The sequence below is a fragment of the Prionailurus viverrinus genome, chromosome E1, assembly GCF_022837055.1.
Source record: "Prionailurus viverrinus isolate Anna chromosome E1, UM_Priviv_1.0, whole genome shotgun sequence".
Classification (NCBI taxonomy): domain Eukaryota; kingdom Metazoa; phylum Chordata; class Mammalia; order Carnivora; family Felidae; genus Prionailurus; species Prionailurus viverrinus.
The window spans coordinates 18,985,980-19,003,875 of record NC_062574.1 but is presented as its reverse complement, the minus strand read 5'-3'; the positions used below and the strand labels follow the sequence as shown (position 1 = coordinate 19,003,875).

Below are 17,896 nucleotides of genomic sequence, written 5' to 3'. Positions count from 1 at the left end.
AAAATTTGTGAGATAAGGTCGTTTTTTTTTTCTTTTTTTAAATGGCTATTTATTTTTCAGAGAGAGAGAGAGAGAGAGAGAGAGAGAGAGAGAGAGAGACAGTGTGAGTGGGGGAGGGGCAGACAGAGAAGGAGACACAGAATATGAAGCAGGCTCCCAGCTCTGAGCTGTCAGCACAGAGCCCGACATGGGGCTTGAATTCATAAACTTCGAGATCATGACTTGAGCCAGAGTCGGAGGCCCAACTGACTGAGCCACCCAGGGGCCCAGGTTATCTGACTTCAGCTCAGGTCATTTCTGACGAATTATTCACGAAGCCCCATTATGTCGAAGGGCCTCTGAAGTCCTCTCAAATTCTAGAAGTTCCATCTGTGAGCTAAAACCTTCAAGCAGTTGCCCTCGTCATCTCTGAGCCTGCAACTAAGTGGAAAGGATTGTGCTTCCTGTCGTTCTGAAAATGTGGCCTGAAGGAGTCACTTGGGAGGGTTGTAAAGATGCAGAATCCTGAGGTGCACACCCCACTATGCTGACCCCGGGTCACTAGGGGTAGAGCCCACAATATGACTTTTAAACAACCCGGTTAGGTGATTCTGGGACATACTCACCTGGGAGTCACTGTGTTGTTTCTGGCCAAACATGCTTAGTTCCTGTCCTGGACAGGCCTCCTGGGACCCTCACATCTGATCAGCTGATTTCCACTTCAGCTCCACCTCTGCTCCCACGACTGGTCATAACCTTAGACAGGAGAGAACATGACTGATATGTAACTGGCATTAATCTTGTTTTGTTTCAAGTAACTAGACGTCCTTTGCTTTTGCAAGTCTAGTCTCTCTTGGCAATCTGAGCATTGCCCCTGAATCTTGGGCCTTCATGGTGTCTGTGCTATCTGGAGACTCCTTGATGCCTCCCCTATTACGTCCCACCCAGGAGTCCTACTGTCTTGCATTGCCTGCTTCCTTGGAGATTCTGCTAATATGATGACTATCCTCCAGACTAAACCTTCTTTATCTGTGCTCTTATGCAGGTCTTCCCCTCTTTCCCACTGGTCCACCCCTACTCATGGACTTTTTCTGTGCTGGTGACTGGGTTTATTTCTAGATGCAAGTCCCATTCTGCTGACTGGATCCCAAAAGATGATGTGAAGGAGGTTGGCTGTAATGACTTAGGTTTCTCTTGGGCTGATTCCTCCAAGTTCAACAATGGAGGTTGAATTCATTGGGTCTTATCATTAAGACCTTGCAGTTGTGTCTAATTAGTCTTAGATTAGGATTTTCTGGAAGAAGGAGACGAGGAAGAAGAGGAGGAAGAAGAAGAAAAAGAGCAAGAAGAAGGTGGAGGAGGACGAGGAGGAGGAGGGGGGGAGGAGGAGAAAGAAGAAGAGGAAGAGGAAGGAAAAGAAGAAGGGGATTTTCTGGGTATTGTTTTATCTGTACTTATCCTGTTTTCATCTCTTTATAAAATGTTGACTATTACATTCATTGAATTTATCCTCTTGAATAAAAATAATCTGTAGAAAAGCATTTATTACTATAATGTCTATGTCACATTGAAAATCCAAAAGGTGTTTGTTTTGTTTTAAAAATCAACTCAATCAGGGCACCTACGTGGCTCAGTTGGTTAAGTATCTGACTTCAGCTCAGGTTATGATAGCACAGTCGTGAGTTCTAGTCCTACATCAGGTGGGCACAAGCCCCGCTTCTCTCTCTCCCTCCCACTTCTCTGCCCTCATAGGATTCTCTCTCTCTCTCTCTCTCTCTCTCTCTCTCTCCCAATCTCTCTGTCCTTTGATCACTTGCACCCTCCCTCTCTCTCTCTTTCAAATAAAATAAAAGTCAACTTAATCAAAGTCTACTACTTTGGAGTCACTAGCTTCTTCAAAATCACTGTAACACTTAAATATGGCTAAAACTCAAATATAGACATTTTGTTCTTTGCAAAGTAATAAATTTCCAACTTGCCAAATAAACTTACCAAGAGCAAAATTTAGGTTTTTTTCCTACAAAAATACAGCACACTAGAATTACCAATACTAGAAAGTTGTTACAGGTGGCTCAGTCAGTTAAGCATCTGACTCTTGATCACAACTCAGTTCTTGATCTTATTGTTGAGTTCAAGCCCTGAGTTGGGGCTCCACTTAAGAGAAGAGAAAGGAAGGGCGCCTGGGTGGCTCAGTCGGTTGAGCGACCGACTTCAGCTCAGGTCACGATCTCATGGTTTGTGAGTTCAAGCCCCCCGTTGGGCTCTGTGCTGACAGCTCAGAGCCTGGAGCCTGTTTTGGATTCTGTGTGTCTCTCTCTCTCTGCCCCTCCCCTACTCATGCTCTGTCTTTCTCTGTCTCAGAAATAAATAAACATTAAAAAAATTTTTTTTAAAGAGAAAAGAAAGGAAGGGAAGGGAAGAGGAAGAGAAGAGAATAAGGAGAGAAAAGAAAAGAAAAGAAAAGAGAAAAGAAAAGAAAAGAAAAGAAAAGAGAAAAGAAAAGAAAAGAAAAGAAAAAAGTTCTTAGAAAATTTTAGAGTTCTGAGGTATGGCAGATTGGGTTTTTCAAAGATGGCATGACCTCCCCCTTCAAGAGGTATTGTCGAATTCCCCCTCCCCTTAAATCTGGGCTGGCCTTCCTGACTTCTTGAACAATAGAATTTGGCAGAAGTGAAATTCTGAAACTTTCAAGGACAGGTATAAGAAGCTTTGCATTTCCACCTGGCTCTCTTGCAAGGCACCCTCCAGGGAAAGTCAGCCACCCTGTAAGCAACTTAACTCCCCTGAGACAGCCATGTGGTGAGGAAGCCCAAGCTAGGCCCCCAAAGGAGATGGTGCTACTGCCCAGCCCCGAGCTGTTCCAGCCATCCCAGCTGGGTACCAGACACGTAAGTAAAAGAACCATCTTGATCATGAGGTAACAAGAAATCAAAGCATATTTTGGACAGTTTTCCTGTTGTTCTTCCCAGTTAGAGATCTGTGTCAAATTACACCACCATGGGCAGTTATGGCCTTGATGAGAATCCTGACTCTCTGTGCACAGCACATTTTTTCAGCTGAAGTGTTTTGATATGTGTTTCCAGCCCCTTCAAGAGTCTCTGTGCTGAGGCACTCCTGGTTGGCTTGACAGAAGCTGTTTCTGCACACCCAAGGCTGGTCATCAGGGAATTTCAGATACCGGTGAACATCATGGCCTGGAAACTGCTAGCCAACCTTCCACAACAGGCATCCACCTTTGCGTTGGCCCTTCTAGGGTTCTCCTCCACTTTACCATTAGCCATTTTGAATTCTGCTGAAACTCAAACCACAAAGCGGAGAAAGGGCCAACTGAACACCCAGAAAAGATCCCACTGGACTAGGAAGATTCCTGATACTCTGATTGAGATCACGGAGAAGCTATCTTTTTTTTTTCTCCTTTTTTTTTTTAAACTTGTTTTATTTTTTATTTTTTTTAATTTACATCCAAATTAGTTAGCATATGGTGCAACAATGATTTCAGGAGTAGATTCCTTAGTGCCCCTTCCCCATTTAGCCCATCCCCCCTCCCACAACCCCTCCCGTAACCCTCAGTTTGTTCTCCATATTTATGAATCTCTTCTGTTTTGTCCCCCTCCCTGTTTTTATATTATTTTTATTTCCCTTCCCTTATGTTCATCTGTTTTGTCTCTTAAAGTCCTCATATGAGTGAAGTCATAGGATTTTTGTCTTTCTCTGACTAATTTCACTTAGCATAATACCCTCCAGTTCCATCCACATTGTTGGAAATGGCAAGATTTCATTCTTTTTGATTGCTGAGTAATACTCCATTGTGTATATATATATATACGCACCACATCTTCTTTATCCATTCATCCATCGATGGACATTTGGGCTCTTTCCATACTTTGGCTATTGTTGATAGTGCTGCTATAAACATGGGGGGGGGCATGTGTCCCTTCGAAACAGCACACCTGTATCCCTTGGATAAATGCCTAGTAGTGCAACTGCTGGGTCGTAGGGTAGTTCTATTTTTAGTTTTTTGAGGAACCTCCATACTGTTTTCCAGAGTGGCTGAAACAGCTTGCATTCCCACCAGCAGTGCAAAAGAGATCTTTCTCCGCATCCTTGCCAACATCTGTTGTTGCCTGAGTTGTTAATGTTAGCCAACTTTTCTTTTGTTTTCTTAAGTAGAAACCAGCACAGGGCTTGAACTCACCACCCTGAGATCAAGACCTGAGCTGAGACCAAGAGTCAGATGCCTAACTAACTGAGCCACCCAAGCACCCCAGAAGCATTTCTTTCAGCCCTATCTGGCTTTACCTCTTGGGATTACATGTTGAGGATTCACCAGAGCCATGAAAGAAACAAAAAGAAAAATACTAATTACCTCATTCAGAAAGAACTACAGAGGCATCACCTGATACTTCTATTCCCACTGGTCTAACACAAACAACTTTGTAAAGTAATATCCTCTTGCTGGTTAAACTGCTGTCAGCTGAGGAAGCTGGGCTGTTAAATTTTCAGGAGAGGGTGTCAAATTAGTGGCTTCATCCTTTTTTTAATTTCTTTAGCCTTATCCTTTAGCCACTACTTGAGGCAGTTGGTAAGGATAAGGATAACCTCAGGGATACTTTTTGCCTCAGTTGGTTAAGTGTCTGACTTCGGCTCAGGTCATGATCTCAGGATTTGGGAATTTGAGCCCCGCATCTGACTCTGACAGCTCAGAGCCTGGAGCCTGCTTCAGACTCTGTGTCTCCCTCTCTCTCTGCCCCACCCCCACTCGTGCTCCGCGCCCCCCCCCTCTAAAATAAATAAACATTGAAGAAACAATTTTTTAATACAAATTAAAAAAAAAAACCAAACCTTCATTCCTAGCTGCTAACAGTGTCCACCGGGAAGACTGTAGCAAATAGAGGCAGTCTCTAGCCAGCAGTTTCTTGGCTTGGGGACTCAGCTGGTTGGTGAGTAAAGCAGTAATGGAGTTGGGAAAAGTGGCCTCCTCCTCCAACTGTCTAAAGCCAAATAATTTACGAAAATCGACACCCAGGCTTGCTCACCTTGGTGACTACTCCTTGCTGCATACATTGAAACTTTCATTCATCAGAGCAAGGGAGTGAGCAACGCTAGGGAGTGAGAACTATTATCATCTTGCCTTGTTTTTCTAAGCCTCTGTTAACAAAGCCCCTAAAGACAGTACCACATTTTAAGGGTGCCAGTGTAAATATTTAAACGCAATTACACAGCATGCTCTTCTAAAGAAGCACGTCTTGCATTTGAAGACAGGTCAGGGGCGCCTGGGTGGCTCAGTCGGTTAAGCGTCCGACTTCAGCTCAGGTCATGATCTCACGGTTCGTGAGTTCGAGCCCCGCGTCGGGCTCTGTGCTGACGGCTCAGAGCCTGGAGCCTGCTTCTGATTCTGTGTGTGTGTCTCTCTCTCTCTGCTCCTCCCCCACTAATGCTCTGTCTCTCAAAAATAAATAAACATTAAAAGAAAAAATTAAAAAAAGAAAAGACAGGTCAGCTTAGAAAGTCTAAAGAGAAACATGTCCCTGTGTCATGATGAAACACAGCAGGCATACGACGCACCACGTATGTGAAAGCAAGCAGGTACCACATATTAAAAAGAAAACAATGTGCTGGTTCATGGCATCCTGGATAAGAATTTTAAACAGAGTTGGTTTTGGTGAGTACAATGAAACAACTCAGGAACGTATGCATAAAAGTGTTTGCTACTCTTTTGCCTCCCCTCTCCCCGCCACCCCCACCCCAAGTAGGGATGAATGGAAATTCTGGCTATCATAGAATTTGGAGGTTTTCCATAAGCACCTGCTGCTGTTCTTTTCTCTTCCCATCCCCAAATAAATGGGACTACTTTTTTTTTTTTTTTTGAGAGAGAGAGAGAGAGAATGAGAGAGTGGTGGAGGGGCAAAGGGAGGGAGAGAGAGAGAGAGAGAGAATGAGAGAGAGAGTGGGGGGGTGCAGAAAGAGAAAGAGAGAGACAGAGAGAGAGAATCTTAAGAGAATCTACACTCAGCACAGAGCTGGATGTGGGTCTCGATACCACAACCCTGAGATCATGACCTGAGCCGAAATCAAGAGTCAGACACTTAACCGACTGAACCCCCCAGGTGCCCCAGAAGGGTGAGCTCTTTAAATCTAGGAGTCCAGTATCGGTATGCAGTTAACGTTCCTCATGTTCCATAAGGTGAACAGTACATGGATAATCGAAGACACTGGTTCCTTTTTTTGTTTTAAGATTTTATTTTGTTTAAAAAAAATTTTTTTTGGGGGCGCCTGGGTGGCGCAGTCGGTTAAGCGTCCGACTTCAGCCAGGTCATGATCTCGCGGTCCGTGAGTTCGAGCCCCGCGTCGGGCTCTGGGCTGATGGCTCAGAGCCTGGAGCCTGTTGCCCATTCTGTGTCTCCCTCTCTCTCTGCCCCTCCCCCGTTCATGCTCTGTCTCTCTCTGTCCCAAAAATAAATAAACGTTGAAAAAAAAATTTAAAAAAAAAAAATTTTTTTTAATGTTTATTTATTTTTGAGAGAAAGAGAGGGACAGAGCATGAGCAGGGGAGGGGCAGAGAGAGAGGAAGATGCAGAATCCAAAGCAGGCTCCAGGCTCTGAGCTGTCAGCACAGAGCCCGACGCAAACTAGAATCCATACACTGCGAGATCATGACCTGAGCCAAAGTCAGACACTTAACCGACTGAACCACCCAGGTACCCCTAAAGATTTTATTCTTTAAGTAATCTCCACACCCCCACATGGGGCTCGAACTCACAATCCTGAGATCAAGAGTCATGCACTCCATTGATTGAGCCAGACAGTCATCACTGAAGACACCGGTTCTAGAGGAAGGTATTGCTGAGGCTAGAAAACCTACACAGGACAGTTAGAGAAACGGTGTGAGGAATCTGTCCCTGCCCCCCAGGACTGATGAATCCCTAATGGTATTCATTACAAAAAGTAGAAAGACTCAGAGATAAGGGTCTGCAGAAGCAGAGTTCACTGACATAGAATGATCGAGTAATACATTAACACAGGAAGATGAACTCACTGAGAAACTGAGCCATGTGGCTGAGCCCTGCCAGAACACCCCCACCCCCACTAAAACAACCCAAACAAACCGGGAAGGCAAGAAAAATGGGGGCACATCTTAGGAGCCAGAGAAAGGATCGGTGAGATCCTGTTTGTCAACAGCATAAACACTGGAAATCTATTTTTAAAACTTCCTGAAATTTAAACATCTGTCTCTGCCTTTGTGACACAATTACTATAATTCTTTGTTATCCAGTTTTCATACAAAGTACCAGACTGGGAGAGAACCATTTTATAAGTTAGATGGATTTCCTTTATACAGTTTACAGCTTTGTGGTGCCTGGGTGGCTCAGTTGGTTAAATGCCGACTTCAGCTCAGGTTGTGGTCTCACAGTTCGTGAGTTCAAGCCCCGCATTGGGCTCTGTGCTGACAGCTCAGAACCTGAAGCCTGCTTCCGATCCTGTCTTCTCTGCTCCTCCCCCACTCACTGTCTCCCTCTTTCTCTCAAAAACGAAATAAACATTATACAGGTTACAGTTTTGCTTATTCTTTGTTTGATGTGATCAACTTCAGCTAAGTTCTGTTTTACAAAGGCATAATTTATTTCTGAAGAGTTTTCTCTTAGTGGAGCTTTTTATGACTATCACATGGAGAAGGCTGGGGAGAAACAGACAGTTGTTGTGGGTGTTATGTTTTCTTTTGTTTGTTTTAGGTCGGTTGCTTATATGCCATGTCATTACAGTGGCAAGAACGATCAATTTCATCTATGGATAGCTTAGGGGAAAAATTATAATTTTTTATAATTTATGGCTAAAATTTAGATAGTGTCTGACCTTTTATATAACTCTCCATGAAAAAAGAGTTATACTAAATGGAAATGGTTTGCTCACGTAAAAACCTTAAAATATTTGGCTCCATGACAGCACTTTCCTTAGTACTAAAAATTTACCCTCTGCTGAACAGCCTGCATTGTTCTTGCTTGTTGAACAATATAAAAAGCAATTTTTAGATTCCACTGCGATGATGAGAGAGAAACTTGAGCCTACCTACTTTAAAGAAAGGTAAAAACAAAATTCAAGTAAGTGCCAAGACTACAGAGATGACTCATTTGTAAGCTTTTTGTTTGTTTTCTTTAAAATAAGATGATTGGAAACGAAAGGGCTCTGAGTTAAAAGCCTAGCTCTGCCATGTTTTGTTGCTTTCTGGGGAACACAATTTCAGAAACCTTGGTTTATCCAGCAGTTATATTTGGGCAGTAGAAAAAGGAGCTGGCCAAATATCCTTGATGATGGACTTCTAGGTAATTTCCAGGGATTAAATGCCATTATTCTTTTTTTCTCTTACAAATAATTCTTCCTGAAGGGCACATGGCCCCAGAAACATTAGGTGCTTTCTATTGTTCTCTTGCTAAGGGGGCAGAATGGGCACTTGAATCCTTAACTGTTTATTTGCAGAAGAAAAAAAAATGTATATATACATGTGCCAAATTGATATGGAGCCCACTGTGGTTGCTTTATAATGTGCACTGAACTACATTTCCCAGAATTCCCTCCCTGCATGTTTCCGCCTAAGGTGGGCCACAACATTCTTATGCACAAGTGGGGCTTGGAAGGGAACCAGCAGCCATTTTGTAGCTCATATCATTGCTTATCTATTGCCTTACTTCACTGGCAAGGGACCTACCACTGCTCCACCTTCCCCTAAATCCTTCTCCAGCTTTTCCAACTCCCGGGCTAGATATATGATGAAGGAGGACAGCCTCTCCTGTAGGATCTATACCATCAAGGTAAGAGGCAGTGAGAATTGACATGGTTTCAAGTCTATCCTCCCAAGTTCTAGATCATAGCTGTAGGTTCCAGTTTATAGCTGCTTTTCTGTACTTTACACATATCTTCCCTTCCAGACTGCCTTCTCTGAAGTCTTCAAGCTCCAGGATTAGGTATGAAGACAGTAGCCTTACAGAGGCAGCTTAAACAGTTCCCACAACTGTGTAATATTAGATATGATATATAGGATATGATATACACCACACACACACACACACACACACACACACACACAAACACACACCTCCTAGTGGGTTCTGCATCTGTGATTGAATCCTGACTGTATTACATGGATTTTATAGTTGGGTAAATGCCTTATCTTCTTTGGGTTTGTTCTTCCAAAAACTTTACCATTCAGGATAATGTATCATAGTTTGGTTATGTCAACGTTGTGCTTTGAAGGCTAACCAAACTCAATACCTGAATTCTGAAGAACAATAAACTTGATCAGATGAACAGCTTGTTCACATCTCTAAGCTATTCACAATTGCCTAACTTATAAAAATTGCCAAGTGACAAAATGAAAAGAGATACTATACACATACTTCTTAGACATATGGAGATAAATGTCAGAAGCCAGAAGAGTTCAATTTAACCTGCTGAGGCATCTAGAAGCTGTTGCTTTTGGCATAAGCTTATTTTTTTTTTAAGCATTATTTGCCTCCCTAAACTAGTTGCATGGACTGTTTTGATAAAAATAAATATCAGGTACAAGAAAGTTTTAATAAAAAGCAAAACCCATACCACCTATGTATGATAGGGCAGGCAAGAAGAAAGGAAATAGGAAAAGTTATCCTTTGAGTTGGACAATAGAATTTTGTTCTGGAGGGACTCCAATGCAAGTTGAAAGGAAGGTCAAGTTTGGGGAGGAATATGAAACAGTACAATTTAAAGAGATAAGAAAATGAGCTCTACCATCAGTAAGGGCCACTTGCAACAAAAAAGAAAATCTTAGCAACATATTCTTGGGCTTCTCTCTCCTCCTTACATCTGTCTTCTCTTATCTGTATGTAATATCCTGAATGAATCCAAACCTAAGAAGTTATTGAAACAAGAGAACACATTGAAGCAGCTCCTTTCAGGGCTATGTTTCACAGACTGGAGGAGTCTTGGGTTCTGGGACTGGTATAGAATGGCCATAAACCATGATTTTCACTTAAGGAAAACTGATTCCTCACATGGCTTGATTTGTATGTTAGCCTCATTCATTTCTTTTCTGTGACTCAGCTATCTGGATTTCAAATCTGTCCAGTTCTTCTACATCCCCTACTTTCTGTGAGCATTTGTTATTTTCCTTCCAAGTTCCTATACAGCAATATGATTTGAGAATATTTTGACTCACTTAAGCAAGGCTACGGCGAGAGAGTGTTAGGTAGTTAGTCCTTAAACAATGCCCTGCCCCAAAGAAGTAGACGGATGAGAGGTTTCAAAAAGGAAAAAAAAAAGATAAGGTTTGGAGGAAAACAACAAGAAAGACCTAAGGAAAAGTTCTGGGGGAGTGGTTCTATTTTGGCAGAAGGAAAACAAATTATATATTCCCGCAGTGTTGCTAGTCCTATTACAAAGCAATGAAATAGTTAGGTGTTATCTTCCCAATTCACTCATACCCACTCTAGAACTGCCTGTTGCTCCATAATTTGTAGTTTATTCCTTAAATCATTTGGTAATTTCAGCTACGCAACTATCTAATGAATTCAGTGAAGTCTGAGAGATAAATGAGAAATATAATACTACCCCTACCTTCATACACAGTTTTGCCTTTTAGAGACACAATGCATTTCACAGACATCTTCTCTTGTATTCACAAAGCACCTCTAAGACCGCCACAGAAAGCTCTGTACCCTAAGTCATGCAGATTGTCAGCAAGAGAGACAAATTCTAGACTTCAAGTTCTTTTTTTTTTTTTTAATGTTTATTTTTGAGAGAGAGAGAGAGAGAAAGAGACAGAGCATGAGGGGGAAGAAGTAGAAAGAGAAGGGGACGCAGAATTCCAAGCAGGCTCCAGGCTCTGAGCTGTCAGCAGAGAGCCCGACGCGGGGCTCGAACTCCTGCACCGTGAGATCATGACCTGAGCTGAAGTTGGATGCTCAACCCACTGAGCCACCCAGGCAGCCCTCAGACTTCAAGTTCTGATCTTTTGCCCTCACCTCTGCCACTTCTCCAGACCTAATGATGTACGTTCCAGATGGCACTTCCTTCTGACTGATGACTATTCATTCATCTTCCTGATTTCTAATTCCTCAAGGAATCTCTCATAGAGTGTTTCCTCTAGTTTGGTTTCATTCCATTTGTCAATCCCTTTGGGCACAATTCCTCAACCAATTACAAATTCAGTTAACACCTGTTATTCCTGACGTCTCAAGGAGTCTCTACCCTGGCTTTATGATCACATTTGTAGATTCTTTTAGAACCCTGGGTTGGAAATTGTCTGGGCCTGAAGACAAGTTCCTCTATGAAACTATATACGCTCTCTCTTTTTTTTAACTTTTAAAAATATTTATTTTTGAAAAAGACAAAGTGTGAGCAGTGGAGGGGCAGAGGGAGAGGGAGACACAGAATCTGACGCAGGCTCCAGGCTTTGAGCTGTCAGCACAGAGCCTGATGCAGGGCTCGAACCCACAAACTGTGAGATCACAACCTGAGCCGAAGTCGGATACTCAACCAACTGAGCCACCCAGGAGGCTCTCTCTCTCTCCCTCTCTCTCTCTCTCTCTTAACGTTTATTTGTTTTTGAGAGAGAGAGAAGAGTGTGAGCAGGGGAAGGGCAGAGAGAGAGGGAGACACAGAATCCAAAGCAAGCTCCAGGCTCTGAGCTGTCAGCCCAGAGCCCTATGCGGGACTTGAAACCAAGAAATGTGAGATCATGACCTGAGCTGAAGTCGGGCGCCCAACTGACTGAGTCACCCAGTTGCCCCATTATCTATACTCTGTTAATTCCTTCTCACTTACCTTGAGCTTTTTTCCCCTTTTTTCTTTTTTTAAGTATAGCTGACATGCAATGTTACATTAGTTTCAGGTATACAACATAGTGATTCAACAAATCTACATGTTATGCTATGCTCACCACAAGTGTAACTACCACCTGTCACCATACAACACTGTTATGTTGGCACTGACTGTATTCCCTATGCTGTACCTTTCATCCCGTTGACATTCATTCCATAAGTGGAAGTCTGTATCTCTCATGCCCCTTCACCTATTTTGTCTGTATCCACCCTCCCTTCTGGCAACCATCAGTTTGTTCTCTGTCTATGGGACTGTTTCTGCTTTTTGATTGTTTGTTTATACATTTGTTTATTTTTTAGGTTCCACATATAAGTGAAATCCTACAGTATTTGTCTTTCTCCGTCTGACTTATTTCACTTTGCATAACACCTTCTAGGTCCATCCATGTGGTTGCAGACGGCAAGATCTCATTCCTTTCTGTGGCTGAGTATCTTGAGCTTTCACTCCCTTTTAGAGTTGTTTGTTTGAAACCACTTTTGGTTTGGAATCACTTTTTCCAAGAGAGCAAGTCAAGAGCTTGGCAAACAATGAGAGACTTTGACTGTTGTCTCTGTTGCTGACTCAAGGACTTCCATTATTCCTTGCTCTGTGGCTTGGAAATAATTTTTGTGCTTTCGGAGGCGCCTGGGTGGCTCAATCAGTTGGGCGTCTGACTTCAGCTTAGGTCATGATCTCCCGGCTCATGAATTCGGCCCTGCGTCGGGCTCTGTGCAGACAGCTCAGAGCCTGGAGCCTGCTTTGGATTCTGTGTCTCTTTCTCTCTCTGCCCATCCCCTGCTCCTGCTCTGTCATCTCTCTCTCTTTCTCTCTCTCAAAATAAACATTAAAATATTTTTTAACTTGAAAATAATTTTTGTGCTTTCAAATTCCATATCAATAAAACTGGAATCTCTCCAACGGCAGACTAATTACCAGTTTTAAAATATTATAAGACATCGATATGAGGGAGAGTCCCCGCATCTTAAATGCAATTTTACTACCCACTATCTTTATGTTTACTGACCAAAAAAAAAAAAAAAAAAAAAGGAAAGAAAAGAAAAGAAAAGAAAAGAAAGGAAAATGATTAGGTGTGTGTGTATGTGTGTGTACATAGGTTGTGTTGGGGGTGAAATGAATGATAGGTGAATTATCCAAAATCAATGATTGAGAGGTGCCTGGGTGGCTCAGTCAGTTGAACATCCAATTCTTAATTCTGGCTCAGTTCATGATCCCAGGGTTGTGAGATCAAGCCCCGTGTCGGGTTCCGTGCTGGGCATGGAGCCTGCTTGAGATTCTCTCTCCTTCTCTCCTTCTATCCCTCCCCTATGCTCTCACTCTCTCTCTTTCCAAAAACAAAGAAAAAGAAATCTCAACCAAATCAATGATTGGATCAGACAAGCCATTGAGAACTAAGAGGGATATGTCAACTCGCTGGTTCCTCATGTGATATGAGTCCATTAGCTTTTAGCTATGTTTCAATAAATAAAATTGAAAGACAGAGCCCCTTAGAAAGTATTAGAAAGTATTCCCCAGATGCTCTACAAAAGTATTAGAAAGTATTCCCCAGATGCTCTACAAAACTTATACGTTAAAAAATATGACCCAGTGGCCATGGAGGTGGCAGACCACAGCTTGGACAGTGTGAGAACTGCAGGATGGGGGCTGAACAAGGCAGTGTCTATGAATGACCTGCTGAAATGCAAAATGAAAATGCCGCTGCTCTCTAAGGCACCAGGCTGCTGAAGGAGCTGCTGCCCCGAGGGAGCAAAACTGAGCAATGCGGCTGTGTCCTCTACCGGGCTGAGGGCACTCCCAGCTGAAAAGAACATGAGAAGCCCTAAGAAATACACAAGGGCGGGGGCGCCTGGGTAGCTCAGTTGCTTAACCATCTGACTTCGGTTCAGGTCATGGTCTTGTGGTTGGTGAGTTCAAGCCCTGCATCGGGCTGTGTGCTGACAGCTTGGAGCCTGCTTTGGATTCTGTGTCTCCTCTCTCTCTCTCTCTCTCTCTCTGCCCCTCCCCCACTAGCATGCACACTCTCTCTCTCTCTCAAAAATAAATAAACATTAAAAAAATTTTTTTAATAAAAAAAGATTTGGACTGAGCCACCCAGGCACCCCCGGAATTTCAGTTTTTAAACCAATTTCTCAAATTTTGCCATTGCTCAAATAATGTAACCATACGATACAATACAAAGTAAGAGCCAAATGGTACTTCCGCAGGTACTTGTGCAAAGAAGAGATGGAGTGAGAGGCCTACTACATGAATCTACTTGTGCCTCTGTGTGAGGTGACAAGAAATCTAAAGGAAGCCCATGACCAGACAAAAGGAAGTAGAGATGATAATGACTCAGGATCCTTTGATCTGTCGATCAGTATAATGCTTCAATTTGGTGGTGAAATCAGCCTAGAACCCAGGTCTCCAAATTTATAATCTCATGACGTCAGAGATAGACGTTTGAATCCTAGCTCTGCCTCCTATTGTATGTGAATTTGCCAAGTTATTTAGCACCTTTGAAACTGTTTCTCTGTGAAATGGGGATGCATTTGTCAGGAGGATTAAGTGAGCTAACCTGGCAAGGGCCAGAGTTTGATGAAAGTTAGCCTTCTCCCCACTTTCTTAGTCCTTTGTCTGACAGCTGGAGCAAACCTGGGTTGCACAACCCTTACGTTCCCAGATCACATTACAGGGAGGAAAGTGGCCAAATCCTATTAGGAATTTAAGCTCCTAACTTATCTGCCCCTGGCTCAGCCATACTTATCCCTATGCTGGGATAATTCTCAAAACCTCTTTGGAACTCAGAACATTCTTCCGTGGGATGAAGAAATAACAGTCTGTGCCCTTAAGACATAGATTAGGTAAGAGCCAGTTAACATTTATAAAATACCATGTTACCCAGGGATGAAAGCGCAGAATCAAAACACATTTTTCAGTAGATGCTACTATGGAATAAAGCGGTGTTTCCTAAAATGTGGCTATGAATTGCCAGTGGTACACAAAATGATTTCAGGTGGGAATAAAATGACAAAATATATAGAGAGGAAGTCATTCCCTTTTAATTGTCTCTGATTATATCAAGACATAATTCTCATCTTGGGTCGTTAACACTTGCTTATTCCTCTCTTTAAAAAGAGAATAGGGGTACCTGGATGGCTCAGTCGGCTAAGCTTCTGGCTCCTTGATTCAGTTCAGGTAATGATCTCAGTTTGTGGGATGGAGCCCAGTAAGTATCAGGCTGTGTACCAATAGTGCGGAGCCTGCTTGGGATTCTCCCTCTCTCCCTGCCCCTTCCCCACCCATACTCTCTCCCTTTCAAACTAAATAAATAAACTTTAAAAAAATAAGAAAAAAAAAGGGGTGCCTGGGTGGCTCAGTCGGTTCAGCATCCAACTTCAGCTCAGGTCATGATCTTGTGGTTTGTGAGTTCAAGCCCCATGTCGGTCTCTGTGCCGACAGCTCAGAGCCTGCTTCGATTCTGTGTCTCCCTCTCTCTCTGACCCTCCCCTGTTCCATTCTGTCTCTCTCAAAAATAAATAAGCATAACAAAAAAAATGAAAATATGAAATGAAAATAAAAAGAGAATAAACCTCAGGTTCTGCACCTTCAGCAAGAGGAGTTATTAAGCAGAATTTAGAAATATTTCCAAAGTTTTAATATTTATGTTTATCTTCTAATTATAGCAAACAATACTGGCTTTCCATTTATGATAATGGCAAATAAAATTTCTTTCTTTTTTTCCCCCCCCAGTGAAGTGAGGCTTTAATCAATGTTCTTGCAAGAGCAGGTGTCTGATGGATAGGCACACTCAGGGCAGGTACAGCAGACAATGTATCTCCTGGCGTGTAGGTCCCTCCCCTGATTCCTCATTGGCTGAGTACTACAGAAGTTACAGCCTTACCCAGAAGTCACCTACACCCATGTAAGGCCCCAAAGTAGTCTGAATGGTACAAATGTACCTTCCTTGAGGTGACACAGAGACTTCAGTTCTTTGGCACATGCTCATTGCAAAGCCTAGGAAAGATAAGCCCATGAAACGGAGAGGGGAAGAAGAACCAGGAAGTGAAGTGTCTAAGGGTTTGGGACTCCATGGTGTGTGTGTGGGGGGGGGGGGGGGGTGGTGGTACATATTTCCAATAGGTTGTAAACCTATTTTAATGAGGCAGCATAGCTTTTATTTGGTGTTTCTGAAAATGAATCATCTCAATTCTCACAATCCCTCCTCTTCTAAGTTGATTCCATTTTCATTTATAGGTTATTTTGGGCACAAGGCACAGACATTTGTTTCTTAAGAGGAGTCTTACGCCCAAGGGGGTTTGCTGTGGTCAGAGGCTCCCAGCATTGTTCCAAAATATGTGTGTGTGTTTTTCCACCCAGAGATCTCAGGTACTAACCTTTCCCTCTTTGCCTACTGAATCCCATCTTTTCTTATCATATTCCCCTCTTTGAACACGTGACTCCTAATTGCCATTAGGAATCGGGACAATGACCGATCTTTACTGCTTCCTGCTGAAAGGGGACGATGTCACAAGTACGGCAGTCACGACAGGTTCAGAGGTTGATCCAGAGGTCCCAAATAAAGGGAGGGTATTTGGAACATCTGGGCTAGCAAAATTTTCTTATTTTTCTGGCATATGAATGACTTCTACAAATGACATACAGACAGAATATCAGACCAACAAGTATTAATATTCCAAATGCAATGCCTCCTAGGGAGGAGGTCATACCATGGGAAGGAAAGACGCATTGTAGCCATCCAAAATCTCTGACCTGTCTGTTCATCTTTTTTTTTTTTTTTTCAATTTAACTAAAGCTTTTCCTCCCTCTTCCATATTTATTTGGATCTTGTGATAGTGTCACTTAGAACAATTAAGCATTTGAATTAGTTTTTGGTTCTCAATCCTCAAATCTTCCTTTGGCCATCCAATTTCCATAGGAACAACTCCATGAGGCATATTTAATTTTACCTCAAGAAAAGATTGATCTTTGACATCCAGATTACTATAAGTTTAGGCAATAAACAAATGTTCTTTTTAAAACAAATTGGAGTATGAAAACATAGTTCATATTAGAATTTTTCAAAATTTGTTCAATGTTTTGTTATTTATTTTTGAGAGAGAGAGAGAGAGAGAGAGAGACAGAGCATGAGCAGGGGATGGACAGACAGAGAGAAAGAGACACAGAATCCAAAGCAGGCTCCAGGCCCTGAGCTGTCAGCACAGAGCCTGATGCGGGGCTCCAACCTATGAACTGCAAGATCATGATCTGAGCGGAAGTCAGTTGCTTAACGACTGAGCCACCCAGGCTCCCCAAGAAAAATTTTAATTATAAAGAATAAATTGACAAAAATATTAAGTACTAATACAGATGGTAGGTGGATTCAGACAAGTTGAAATGTAGTTTGCAAATGACTGAAATTTAGGAAATACTGGCCTTGTGGATTGGGAATTAGGATATCAGGATTCTAGTACTACCTCTGGTAGCACATTACTGTATGACTTTGATGAAGTCTCTTTAACCTCTCTGGGCCTCAGCATCTTCACCTGGAAACTAGCAGGGCTTGCTTAAGCGGGTTCTAAGGATCCTTGTATCCTCTAATTTGCAGGGCATAATTACAGCATTTTGAGTTCTTTTGGCTAAGAATCCATTGCTCTGTGTTCCTTTTCTATTCACTCCATACCCCTCCTTCAGGCATTTTGACATCTAATGCAGAAGAAATGTGGATCTCCGTTTTATTAACACTCATAAGTGCAACTAATGCTTATGTTATTCCAAAAATGCAAGACAGAGAGATGCCTGGGTGGCTCAATGCTTAAGCTTCTGATTTTTTTTTTTTTTTTTTTTTTTTTTTTGCTATCTTCTCTGTAGAGAAGTGTGTGTGCTGCTGAAGCGAGCACTAAGCATCTGACTCTTGATATCCGCTGAGGTCTTGATCTCAAGGTTGTGAGTTCAAGCCCTGTGTTGCATTCCTAGCTGGGTGTGGAGCCTACTTAAGATTCTCTCTTTCCCTCTCCCCCTCCCTGCACTGTCTCTCAAAAAACAAAACAAAACAAACAAGAAAACCCACCAAAATGCAAAAGAAAGAAAGGAA

General features: G+C 42.5%; 1 long non-coding RNA gene across 1 annotated transcript in view; it reads right to left on the bottom strand.

Annotated features, from left to right (window-relative positions):
- LOC125151577 (uncharacterized) overlaps positions 1-17,896 on the bottom strand; it is a 52,853-nt gene that overhangs the window by 29,012 nt on the left and 5,945 nt on the right. The window contains exon 2 of the long non-coding RNA XR_007146869.1: positions 606-735. This is a non-coding gene — a long non-coding RNA (uncharacterized LOC125151577). The remainder of the gene's footprint in view (positions 1-605; positions 736-17,896) is intronic.